Source organism: Propithecus coquereli, unplaced genomic scaffold, assembly GCF_000956105.1.
Source record: "Propithecus coquereli isolate 6110/MARCELLA unplaced genomic scaffold, Pcoq_1.0 Scaffold372, whole genome shotgun sequence".
NCBI classification, from domain to species: domain Eukaryota; kingdom Metazoa; phylum Chordata; class Mammalia; order Primates; family Indriidae; genus Propithecus; species Propithecus coquereli.
The window spans coordinates 268,146-280,179 of NW_012149419.1; the positions used below are offsets into that span (position 1 = coordinate 268,146).

The 12,034-nt window shown below is 39.3% G+C and overlaps 1 protein-coding gene across 1 annotated transcript in view; it reads right to left on the minus strand.

The window, feature by feature from the left end:
* HMG20A (high mobility group 20A) overlaps positions 1 to 11,420 on the minus strand; it is a 65,304-nt gene extending 53,884 nt beyond the window's left edge. The window contains exon 1 of the mRNA XM_012651890.1: positions 11,071 to 11,420. The gene's annotated coding sequence lies outside the window, so the exon portion shown is untranslated. The remainder of the gene's footprint in view (positions 1 to 11,070) is intronic.
* Positions 11,421 to 12,034: the final 614 nt, after the last annotated feature.

The following is a 12,034-nucleotide window of genomic DNA, read 5'->3' on the forward strand; positions in this document are numbered from 1 at the left end:
GGCCTTGACTGCCTTATTCATATAAATTAGGATCATATTTTATCTGACCAAAGTCAGAATAGAACATGGCATCTCCTGTTTTATATTCTTGATATTAAATTTGTTTTGTGAGTATACTATATTTGAATAAAAAGGAAGGAATCTCCCTTCTTTTGCTATTACATGCTATGCTTCGAATATCTTATCTTGTTACGAATATCTTGTTAGAAATCTTGTTATCATGTCAGACTTGAAGTAACAATTTTAACAGGTTACTTTGTGGGATTCTCTTAGGGCCAAACCATTTGTCTGCCCTTTTCACAATCAGAAATCTTACAGTGTATACCCAAAGGCAGTTGCTTTTCTGCCACTGTCTTCCTCCTCCTACTTTGTTCCCATCATAGATTTTGGGGCAGTATGATCATCAGACAGAAACAGAGAAGGCCTTGAAAATGTGAGTGTAACTCTACCAACACCTTCCTCTCTTTGTCTATGTACTACAGCCTTCTCAGTAAACAAATAAAACAAACATCTCTGCTAACTGCTTGATTATGTACATAGGTAAGTCAGTGCCTGATTGTCCAAGTTCCATTTCAGATTTCTTTTCCAATTTCCATTTTTATCTCTTAGGAAATTTTAGTAGTGATACTGAGAGATCATGCAGCATAAGAATGATCTCTGGCCTGAGAGAATCTGCATTCAAATCCTACTTCTACCACTTACTGGTCAAGTGATTTGGGGCAAGTGACAATCTTTCTAAGCCTCAATTTTCTCCTATGCAAAATGCGAAATTGTTAGAATTAAGACAACCTGTCAAAGTGCTTAGCATAATACTAAATAAATGTTAGTCAAATGGTAATTGGAATTACGGTTAAGTGTGGTTTCAATGTATTATAAATATCCTTTATGAAATAAGGCAAGCACCACTGAATAAAAGTATTTTTTGAACTGACTGAAATTAGAGGATGGTTTCATTTCTAGGGTCCTTAAAAATCCATATCCTTTAAAGAAGCCATTTCAGATAGGGGAGCAAATAGAGAGGCTCTGAATTCCTTCATGTTTCAACAGATGCATGTTCCATGTTATGGAAACACTTACCATATTAAAGGCAGGAAAAAGTGAAGAATAATTTTATGCCAATTGAGGTAGCCAAAAAATTTTGCTGGTAAAATTGTGCTGAAAACAACACCCTCATATACTGCTGATGTCATCAAAAATTAGTACAACCTTTTAGGGAAATATAGCTATTGTATCAAGAACTATAAAATGTCCATACTCCTGGAAACATTAATGCCACTCATAAGACTTTAAGCAAATAATTCAAATAAGGAAAATAGCTATAATTTCATTTAATAGTGCCTGGTACTCAAATATTTCTTCAAATGAATACCTTTATTTGTACTGACTTCTTCACATCACTGCCCTTGGTTCCTCCCCATTAAGATTTATCTATCTTCATTATCTGCAGATAGTTTTAGAATCAAATTCTAGTATCTTCGTCTAGTCTCTGTTCTTCCATTTTCTCTAGTAACTTCACGTTGGTTGCTCCTAGACTCCCTACCTTATGATACTTTCACCCTCTAAACTCAGTTGACCTTCAAATAGAAACTGTTCGACCATATACCATATCCTTGACGTAAGAAATCTGAAGCTTCCTTCAAGATCCTAAGATGTATTTCTCCTTTGTTAACACCTCTGTAGTCTAACCATTCACCTCACTGCCCACTATATTAGGACAAAAGAGAACCAGAAGCTATCCTCCTATCCATCCTCACCTCATCCTTAACATACCTTTAGCCCAGAACCTACCAGCATATATTTCCCTCTAGGACAGTGATGGGGAACCTGCAGCCTTAAGGCCTTCTAGGTCCTTGAGTGCAGCCTTTTTGACTGAATCCGAGTTTTACAGAACAAATCCTTTAATCTTTTTTAATACATTTTTGTTCATCATTTATATTTTTATTTATTTTTAAAATGAATATATTTAAAATACCAAAGAATAAAATAAGTTTCAGTGAAATAATCCTCCCAGACTGGCTGGCACGATTCCAGCATTAGCAAGCCATAGGGGCTAAATTGACAGCTGCCACACTCATGATTCAGTTCCAACTTCCCCTGCCTGACTGGCGCCACCACCCCCAAGGCTGGTTGGCCAGAGTTTATGGGGGTCGAGTACGCTAGTCTGTTACCAGCTTTTGACAACAGTGCACTGTGTTTCTGTCTGAAGTGGAATTTGTGAATAGTTGCACAGCCCAACAGTATTTTTTAATTCTGTCTACTTAATAGCCCATGATGTAAAAGAAGACCAAGAGAATGCTGAAGGGAGAAAACAGATTTTTTAATGAGAATTGGGATTTGCAACATTATCTTGTTTCTGCTAAAGATAAGATGATTTGCTTACTTTGTGATACTGAAATATCAACATTAAAGAAATTCAATGCTCATCAGCACTGTAACACTCATAAGGACCACAAATATTTTAAATCAGAGGGAGAGGCACAAAAGATTGTACTGCAGAAATTAAAAGAAGAAAAGCAAAAGCAAAGACAATTCTTTCAAGCAGCAATAAGACCTGAATATAATGCCACTGAAGCAACTTATAAAGTAGCTTATATACTTGAGAAATTGTGAAAGAATGCATTGTCAAAGTTGTACGATGCTTAGACCCCAACAACATTGCAAAGTACAAATAACTATCTCTTTCAAGGAGAACCATAACTGATCAGCAGCATGAATTAGCCTTCGACTTAACAGAACTTCATGTAATACTTCAAAAGGAAAATACATATTATATAGTCGCTTTGGATCAATCAACGGACACTACTGACTCAGCGCAGGTTTTATACCTCATTCAGTTCACAACAGAAGATTTTCTTTACTACGAAGAGTTACTCACTTTGGGCACTCTTGTGAATAGAACACAGGGAATAGATATCTTTAACAACTTTCAATATATTAATAAATGTCATGAAGTTGGACTGAATTTGGTAAATTTAGTAAGTGTTATGTACAGACGATGCACCTTCCATGACAGGAAAACATGAAGGTTTATTGCACAGATATTAATTTTAAAAAGTATTAACAGATCCAGATGTTCTCATTTCTTTTCATTGTATCTTACATCAGTAGAATCTCTGTCCTAAAGCTACTATTTTAAGTGACATTTTGCAACACGTTGTAAGTATTGTTAACTATATCAGTGTAAATGTAACATGGCATCGTCAGTTTTGTAACATGTTAAAGTTGAACCATAAGATATTCAGTGTGGATTTGCCATATTATTCTAGGTGTTAGCCAAAATTTTATCTCTGCAAGAACGTATAGTTAAATTTTATGAAGAACAGATTCAGCAATGTGATTTATTGAAAGAAGATTTCTATAGGAATCAATGCAGCATTTCTGTGTGATATCATGTCAACTCAAAATGACCTGAATACTTCTCTGCAAGGTAAAACTAAGTGTATACATGACATGTGGCAAAAAATCCAAGTATTTTGAAAAAAGCTATCTTTTTTTTTATTCATGTAAGTAGATTTATATAGACATAAATTAGGTTCATTTTTTTCTTTGCCAAGCAATCAAACAAAACACACGACCAATAGTAGGTGCAAGCCTCGGGGACAGTGGCAAAAAGCACTTCTTCAAAAGGAAATTTCAGATGAACATTTTCTCCGGTTAGTAAAGGTCACTGATGAGCAGGATAATATATGCTAATCATTTGAAGAATATGCAGCTGTTATAGACCTATTAATTGGAGAATACAATGAAAGGTTCACTGACTTTGAGAACCATGACATCACACTCAAATTAGCATTTCAGCCTCACCTAGTTGATATTACCAAGGCACCCAAAGAACTACTGATGGAATTGACTGAGCTCTCAGTAGATGATATTTTAAAAGTCATTGTTTAATGCTAAGAAAGATCAAACTGAAATATGGAAAAATGCAGAATACCCACGCCTTCAGCAACCCAAGTGCCTTCTTGCTTTTTAACCACTTATTGCTGCAAATCTACATTCTCCTACCTAACCCAAATTAAGATGCCCTTAAGGTCACAAATGACTGATACTCATCTAGAGGATCAACTGAAACTGTGGACCTCCATGCTGCAACCAAATATGCAAATGCTTTCCAACAAAAAGCAGATACAACAAAGTCATTAAAAGTTTAGTTAACTTTAAAATTAGCAAATAGTTTCATTTTTTGCAATTAAGTACATAGTAGTTAGATTTTTATAAAATAATGTATTTTTAAATATATCTAATTGAAATTTCTTATATGCGGCCTTATTTGACTATAGCTAAATTAATGTGGCCTTCCGACATGAAAAGGTTCCCCACCTCTGCTCTAGGATCTGAGAATTACCACTTCCTTGCTTTCACATCTCTTGCTTCTCTCTTCTAGCCCCATCCAAAATTCTCCATTCTTCACGTATTTTTTCTCTCACCTTTTAGATATAACTCACATATCATAAAACTTATTCCTTTAGTATGTAATTCAGGGTTTTCAGTACAATTGACCCCTTGAACAACATGGGTTTGAATTGCACAGGCCCAATTATAGGCAGATTTTCTTCTGCTTCCACTACTCATAAGACAACAAGACCACCCCCTTCTTTTCCTCCTCCTTTTCAGCTTACTCAATGTGAAGATGATGAGGATGAAAACCTTTATGATAATCTACTTCCACTGAATAAATAGTAAATATATTTTCTCTTCCTTATGTTTTTCTTAATAACATTTTTTCTCTAGTTTAGTTTATGGTAAGAATAGAGTATATAGTATATATAACATACAAAATATGTGTTTATCAACTGTTAATGTTATCGGTAAGGGTTCTAGTCAACAGTAGGCTATTAGTTAAGTTTCTGGGGAGTCAAATGTGATACACAGATTTTTAACTGCATGGGGTCCACACTTCTAACCCCTACACTGTTCAAAGGTCAACTATATATTAGTATACAAAGCATGTTAGTATACAAGGTGGTATAACCCCCACTACTATCCAACTCTAGAATACTTTCTTCTACCAAAAGAAACCCTACACCCATTAGCAGTCACTCCCCATGCCCATTCACTAATGTACTTTCTGTCTCTATGGATTTGCCTATTCCAGACATCTCAGATAAATGAGATCACATAATATCTAGCCTTTTATGTTTGGCTTCTTTCACTTTAGTGTAATGTTTTTAAGGTCCATCCATGTTATAGCATGTATCTTTACTCTTTTTTTGATACAAAATAATATTCTATCATATGGCTGTCATATTTTCTTTATTCATTCATCAATTGATGGACATTTGAGTTTGTTTCTATTTTTAGCCTATTACGAATAATGCTGCTATAAACCTTTCTGCATATAAGTTTTTGTGTGAATATGTTTTCAGTTCTCTTGAGTATATAACTAGGAGTGGAAATACAAATTAAGTGTCCAAATACTTGAAATGAAAACCTATCTCGTTTCTGAGTTCGGGTAGCAGGGGATAGCTCTCCATAACGCACACAACTCTATAATGACCTCCCCACCCCATTCCTGCTCAAACACCTACAGTCTTCAGAGTCTACACGTTAGTTACAATTTATTTTTTTCCAATTAAATTGAGGGCAGAGGTCAGTTCTCATAGCTCTGATCATACAGTAGGTTTTTAATATATCCTTATCTGACACCCTAAGATGCTCACGAATGACAGAATGGTGACATATTATTTGCTCTTTCATTCTACAGGTATTTGAGTGCCTACTGTATACTGGCAACTGTGTTTGATGCTGGGCATAAATAGTGGACAAAAGTTATTGGTTAGTTTCATCATACTCCAAGTACTAGTTCAACTCCACAAATATTTACTGAATACCTATTATGTGAATGGCATCGTGCCAGGTATGACAACAGACACAGACAGGAATAAGATATAGTCTGTGGCCTCTTATGGGAGGACATAAACTCTACATCAGTGGTCCCCAACCCCCAGGCCACGGCTGGTACTCGGCTGTGCATCATTGCCTGAACTCCACCCCCTGACCCCCCATCTGTGGAAAAACTGTCTTCCATGAAATTTAGGAACTGGCTGCACAGCAGGAGGTGAGCTGCTGGCAAGCCAGTGAAGCTTCAAAGCTTAATCTGTATTTACAGCTGCTCCCCATCGCTCTTGCATAACTGCCTGAGCTCCACCCCCACCCTCCCACCCTCATCTGTGGAAAAATTGTCTTTCATGAAACCGTTGCCAAAAAGGTTGAGGATCGCTGCTCTACATACAATAACAACAACAAAACAACAGGAACACTGGATATTAAATGCCATTAAGAAAGGTACAAAATGCTCCAGAGGGTTAATAGATAGAGCATATATGGTTTGGGAAAGTGGACAAAGAAGAGGAAAGACATCAGAAAATACGTCTTAAAGATGGCATTTTGGCAGGGCTCAGTGGCTCGCACCTGTAACCCTAGCACTCTGGGAGGCTGAGGAGGGAGGATCGCTTGAGCTCAGGAGTCTGAAACGAGCCTGACCAAGAGTGAGGCCCCCTCTCTACTAAAAATAGAAAAAATTAGCTGGGTGTGATGGCACCGGCATGTAGTCCCAGCTACTAGGGAGGCTGATGCAGGAGGATCGCTTGAGCCCAGGAGTTTGAGGTTGTAATGAGTTATGATGATGCCACTGCACTCTACCTAGGGTGATATAGCAAGATTGTCTCCAAAAAAAAAATAAAAAAAGCAGGTGGCATTTTGACAGATGAGAATTCTTAGGAAAAGATAAAGTGTTTTAGGTAGAGGATAACATGAGCAAAGATGGAAAGCCTGAGTACAGCACAGAATTTTTTTTCAGAGACCACTGCATTTGAAATGTGTAATGCGTAATGACAGGTATGATCATAACATGAAGGGTCTTCAGTGTTAGGCTAAGTATTTAAATAGGTTTAGGAGAGTGAGTTCAAAGTCTCCCTATAACAATTCAAATTACTTTAGTGATTCCTTAATCTTTTCTTGAAACTCTTCTATTATGTATATTTTCTAAAGGAATCATGGAAATTAGTGATTTCTCCTTCCCACAAGGAACAAAAAATAAAATCTTGAACACTAAGTAAGCATGCTAATGGGGGAGAAGGCAGAATTTCAATAAGCCTAGCACTGTATCCTGTACTTTGGGGAACACATAAGGCTTAAAACAAGCTGTGGGCAAATCCCAATAGTCAGAATAGCTGGAGCAAGATTAGGGGTAAAATAATAGCATTTATTAAGCTCCTAGCACCAGGCACTGGGCCAAGAGATTTACATGTAGTATCCTTGTTCCACCAAAGAACCCCATTTAGAATTAGGAAAACTGAGGCTCAGAGTGGTCAAGTAAATTGCTCAAAGTTAACAGGCTAGTAAGGTCAGCTAGTAACACATAGAGACCAGTTTTGAATCCAGGCCTGTCTGATCTCCTGTTTTTCCCATTTTTTACTTTTACTTGTTTTTACAGTTCGAAGGAAGCTAGAATGGTAGGATCATGATGCATGTGTCAATGATAAGGGCTGGATATTTCTTTAATATAGGGGCTTGTCTGGGCTGGAAAAAAAACTAGGCTGAAACATTTAAATATGGCCTTGGAATGGCTTAGAGATCGAGACCAACAGAGATCAAGTTTAAGGCTGCTTCTTTTTATTTTTTAAGAGACACGGTCTCACTTTGTCACTCAGGCTGGATGCAATGGTGAGATCATAGCTTACTGTATCCTGAATGCCTGGGCTTCAAGTGATCTTCCTGCCCCAGGATCTTGGGTAGCTGAGACTAAGGTGCACACCACCACGCCTGGCTAATTTTTTTTTTATAGAGATGGGGTCTTGTTACACAGCCCAGGTTGGTCTTGAACTCTTGGCCTCAAGCGATTCTCCCACCCTGGCCTCCCATAGTGTTGAGATTATATTCCTGGCCCTAGGGATTCTTCTTGATTCAGTTTGAACAATGATCATAACGTAGACCTAATTTAGGAATACCAAGGGAGCAAAATTGTAGTTTTAATTTGTAAACTAGAGAGTAAACTCCAAGAGAATATGGACATTTGTTTGTAATCATTGTATTTAAAGTCCTGAGAACAGTGATGGGCACATGGTAGGCACTGTAAACTTTTGTTGAAATAATGAAAAGTCATGTAAGAGGTACTCTCATTTGAATACCCTTGAAGGCTCTGAAATAAAGACAGTGGACCAATAAGTTTACAAACCATTCAAGTAGTCAGGATACTTTCTTTAACCCTCAACCCCAAGGAAACAACAAAAACAACAAACCACCACCACCACCAAAACAACAAACGAAACAGTAGTAAAACATTAGCATGATTTTACGAAGGTAGATAAAAGAATGAAAAGATGCTTTTACATTATTTATATCATTCTGTGGATACTCAAATTTCAGTGAGATGGAATCCAGAATTTTGACCCAGTGTTTTTTTTTTTTTTTTTTTAAGACAGAGTCTCACTCTGTTGCCTGGGGCGAGTGCCGTGGCGTCAGCCTAGCTCACAGCAACCTCAAACTCCTAGGCTCAAGCAATCCTACTGTCTCAGCCTCCCGAGTAGCTGGGCTGGGACCACAGGCACGTGCCACCATGCCCGGCTAATTTTTTCTACATATATTTTTAGCTGTCCAATTAATTTCTTTCCATTTTTTGGTAGAGACGGGGTCTCGCTCTTGCTCAGGCTGGTCTCGAACTCCTGAGCTCAGAACCATCGGCCCGCCTCGGCCTCCCAGAGTGCTAGGATTACAGGCGTGAGCCACCGCGCCCGGCCTGACCTAGTGTTTTAATATTTCAAATTGCCATGAGCAGTGTATCCAATGATTGCTTTTGGAAAAGCAAATGGTTATCTAATCCAAGTACTCTAAAAAAAAAATTCTTTATTATAGCTGGCTAGTAATGGAATGAAAACTTCAAATTCATTAACTCAAAGAGTAACAGAGTATACTTACAAAAGTATTTTTCTAATTTTCATACTATGTTTCTATTAGAACTCACCTTTGCGTGTCTTTACAACTTCACGAAAGGTATTAAAAAAAAAAAAACCTTTGGAAGACAGCAAGCCACTCCCCAGAAACACTTTTAAAAAGAATAAAAACAAGTTCCATGGATTTTCCCTTTCTATTTTTCACAAGCTTTTCTAATATTTCTTCTTTGATAGGACCAATGAATAACTGCCACTTACCGCAAAACATCTTCTCTCAGATATGTACTTAATATATAGCTTTCTTCTACACAGACGGTTCTTCAAGCTGCTCAAGTCTTTCAGCTACAGCAATTTTTCTTATTTCTATTATACCGCATTTCTTCCATGGAATATCATAAAGACCAATTTAATAAACTCCTTTGTTTTCCAAAGACAATTTGCAAAAGGCAGTACTACTGTATCTCAATCAATATCTTAACATCGTTTTCTTTTTTTTCATTTAGTTCTACAATATTTCCATTCTTTAATAATTCCCAATACTATAGTTTGTCAGGTGACCATATCACATTTTCTTCCATATTACATTAAAATAGAAGATAGTGAATATTTTCTCTTTCATCAATTAATTAATACTTGGGGCAGTCTGCATATCCCTCATGTTCTATTAATAACAACACATTTTGTCTTGCCTTTTCAGTCAACTACTGCAGCAATTTTGTGGTCTTTCAAAAGATAACTCATAATTAATTTTAGAGTCTTAGACTGATTTTTTAAAAAAAATCTACAGAAGGTTAAAACACATTTTTTTCTTTAGTGCAACAATTTGGTTTAAAACAGATTTTCTAATGAACTCTAAAGCAAACGGCTTCCTGAACTAGAACTAAAATAAGTGCAGATTTGGAGGCTAGATTAAGTAATAATCCAAAAGGAAAAAATACACGGGCCTTATTATTTTAAAAATTCTTGAAAGACATTAGTTTTAGGTTCACTTGATAGATATCTAAAATTACTAAAATTGTTGAGATTTCACAAAATAAGCTCCAAATAGAGTGGTTCCTTCAGTACACAGACCCCTCCCCCAAGTATTGTGTTACTGCATTGCCAATAGAAGATAAGGAATCAAAATTGTGGAGTATTTATGACCACTTCACAGTTTCTTATACAAAATTGAAAACACAGGAAAACAGAAAGTTCTTTCTTACTGATCTTCAGTCCTTTGTGAGCCAGTTTTTTACTGTACTTAAAATCTGAGCTGAGTCTCATACCCCTTGCACCATGCTTTAAATCCACAAAGAACAGATACTATTTTTAAATCAGTGCTGAATTTAATTATAAAAAGTGAACTATGTACCCAAATACAACTTTCACAAATGCTACATGTAAGCTACACGTAAGAATTTTTAAGGCTTGAGGACGTTGTTTTCAGGCCCAGGGCAAAACCTGTAGTCCAAAATCAACGGGTCTAAGAATTTGGAGTACCAATTAAATCGGGTAAGGTAACATCAAATTTGAGTACTTCAGTATGATACTTTCACTCTGATAAGATAAAAATGCCGCATAAGTTACGTAAAATATTCAGTCCTCTAATAAACCACCTCCTTAACAGAGTTCCTGTCGCATGTCAAGGCAGAGAGCACTGTACCTCATTCAGTCAAGGCTGGACTTGAGAAGAGGGACAATTCACGAGTCACAACAAAATATGTCACCTTGTGGAGATGAGCAGAGAATTTTAACAAGGGGGTTGGAATTCTTTGAAGAAAGCATGAAAGAAAACTTTGTTGGGGAGGAAATTTTCCATCTTACACGTGGAAACTCACATAAATTGACCAGAGGCTGGTGATGAGCACGACTGAGTGGAATAACCTAACTTTTCCCAGAAAACACAGTCTCAAAGCTGTGTAAGATGCGATCTCTGCGAATGGTACCAAGCACCGCCTTTTCAAGCACTGAAAGCGGTGTGGACACCCCCAAAACCATCCCCCTCCCTTGTACAGGAAGTGAGTATGTTTTCCCCTCCCCCATGACGGCCTCCCTCCCCCCGAACCGGAAGTGAGGCACCCCCATTCAGTCGGCCTCAAACCGAGACAAACCAGTACAGCAGCAGCGAAAGAGGGATGATCTTCAAGGGATGAAGGGCATCTCGACCATGGCCGCCCCCAAGCTCGCCTTGCTTACTGACCTGCGGACGACAGGGGCAGGCAGGGTCCCGGGCCTAAAGCAAGCCCCCTGCACAGAGGACAATTTCCTCAGCCCCTCTCAATCGCCTTCGCTCTCCGTCCGTCGTCTCACAGCTTGACAAAAATTCCTCCGCAGCACTTCATTTTCATGTCCTTTCTTTCTCTTTACCCAGTCGCTTAGCCACTTTCCCATAGGTAACTTCTCTTATCGCAGTAACATTTAAAATTGTTCCGTTGTGGAGAAGAATGAAATATATTCCCAGTACCTTCAGGAAAATGAAGGGATTACTTTGCCCCAATGCGGCGAAGGACTACGTGATTACGCGAGGGGAGACTATTTTCGTGGAGGTTTCTGGGAGATGTAGTTTTCTTTTTCACTGCTAACGCCTGCAGAAAGAGGTAGGAGTTACATTGGTAATTACTATACACTGGCGTCCTTGAAAATACGTATTCCGCGTTCGACGACGGCTCGGCACCCAAGTAGGCCAAGACTGCCTTGTCCTTTTCCTTCGTTTGGTCCAGCCCCCTTTCCCCTTCCGCGGGCCCGCTGTCCTGGTCGCCCCGCCCTCTCGCTTTGGCCCCGCCCCTCAGCCAATCGGGCGCCCTCTAGGTCTCGTCCTCTGGAGGTGGGAGCATGGAGAGGCGGGGCCTTGTGCGACTCCTCCGGCGGGACGGAGGGAGGCCCGGGAGAGGGCCGAGGGCCCGAGCGCGCGCGCTCGTTCTCGCTCGTCAGGGAGCGCGGCGGCCGGTGTGCGCGCGGAGGGGCGGCGCGCGGGGCTGGAAGGAGGCGGGCAGGCTGGTGGGCCGGGCGGGCGGCGGGCGGCCGGGAGCGCGCGGTGGACTCGGCGGCGGCGGCGAGTAGTTAGTTGTTGTTAGTCAGTGTCAGTTGCTCGGCGGCGGTGGCTTAGGTCACCAGGAAGGCGACAGGACAGGCGGCGGCGGCGGTCACCGCGGCGGCGTGGGCGG